Source organism: Phacochoerus africanus, chromosome 14 (genome assembly GCF_016906955.1).
Source record: "Phacochoerus africanus isolate WHEZ1 chromosome 14, ROS_Pafr_v1, whole genome shotgun sequence".
NCBI lineage: Eukaryota > Metazoa > Chordata > Mammalia > Artiodactyla > Suidae > Phacochoerus > Phacochoerus africanus.
Genome location: NC_062557.1, coordinates 41,072,770 through 41,074,346, shown reverse-complemented (window position 1 = coordinate 41,074,346; position 1,577 = coordinate 41,072,770). Strand labels below are relative to the sequence as shown.

The following is a 1,577-nucleotide window of genomic DNA, read 5'->3' as shown; positions in this document are numbered from 1 at the left end:
GATGAAGAATGAAGGCAGAGGTGCCAAGGCAGCTGTGATTGAATTTCCCCTCTGGGATGCGAGTGGGAAAGTCATCATCCCCCACGGGGCCTGGGCACACCCGGGCCCTCATCCTCCCCTGCACCCACTCCCCCTCATGATGCACTTTCACCGGAGAGACAGTGATGCCGCATGGCCTCTGCCCCTTCCAGCTGTGGTCCTTGTTGGTTGGTTGGTTGGTTGTCTCTTTAGGGCTGCACCTGCTGCATAAGGAAGTTCCCAGGCTAGGAGCCGACGAAGCCACAGCTGCAGCAACGCCAGATCCAAGCCACATCTTCGACCTACACCATAGCTCAGAGCAATGCCGGATCCTTAACCCACTGAGTGAGGCCAGGGAAAAACCCACATCCTCGTGGGTACTGGTGGGGTTCTTCACCCGCTGAGTCATAATGGGAAGTCCTGGTTTATTTAAATGTTAATGTGTTTGGATTTGTTTTTCCCCTTTTAAACATATTGGAGCCTTTCCGGCAGTGATGATGTCCCCACAGAACATGCCTCTGACAAAGGATCGCCTTCATCCCTCTCCAGAAGAGAAGAGGCAACTCAAGAGGGAGCTTCTGGTGCGGAGTCCCAGTTCCTTTTTCCTGGATGTGAAATGCCCAGGATGCTATAAAACCACCACCTGCTTTAGCCATGTGCAAACAGTACTTTTGTGTGTTGGCTGCTCGACTGTTCTCTGCCAACCCACAGGAGGGAAGGCAGGGCTTACAGAGGATGCTCCTTCAGACCAGAGCAGCGCCAAAAGCACCCAGAATCAAGATGAGTGGGAAATCATCCCAATAAACCCATTTTGGATTAAAAAAATTAAAAAAAAATAAAATAAACACACTGTAGCTTTTGTCTAGTTTTGTATTTTTTAAAAAGGGTTTCCCATGGGGTCTCAGCTTCAGCTGGGCCCTGAAGTCCACTGCCTCTGCCACTTGTGACCCTCCCTTTGGCTGACCTGCTTGCCTTTCCTGGCTCCCAGGGACAAAGGCACCTTGACGGACCCCCTTGATCATATCAGCTCACATGTCTACACCGTTTACCTGTCAGCTTCACTCTAATCACCTACCATGAGTTCAATTCTTTAGTCACCATACGACCCTTTAAGGTGAATACAGTATGAACCCTATTTCTATAGATGAGGAAACTGAGGACAGAGAGGTTAAGAAACCTGCCCAAGTCCACACAGTTAGTAAGTCCAAGAGTGGAGTTCAACCCAGGAAGTTGGGCTCCAGGGCCAGCTTGGTCTGCTGTTGGCTCTAGTTCAAGTTGGCATCTTTAGGCTTCTACGTGTTCAGCCATTTACTGGGCATCCCTGTGCCCCTGGACTCAGCCTATGCAGACGGCACTGTCTCAAGCCCAGGACCTTGTCCTTCTCTCTGCCAGGAAGTGGCACCAGGAAGGTGAAGGTCAGCTAAGGGACCTTCCCTGCCTTTGTTGTTAACAGCACTGACTTCTCCCCTTTGGGGAAACCACACTTCCTTCTCTCCGTGGGGTTCCTGTTGCTGACAATCATTGAACTCCGACCTCCAGCCATGGCGACTGGTCCAGGG

General features: G+C 51.2%; 1 pseudogene; it reads left to right on the top strand.

Annotated features, from left to right (window-relative positions):
* The first annotated feature begins 524 nt into the window (after positions 1–524).
* On the top strand, positions 525–802 carry LOC125113874 (40S ribosomal protein S27-like; annotated as a pseudogene).
* The last annotated feature ends 775 nt before the right edge of the window (positions 803–1,577 follow it).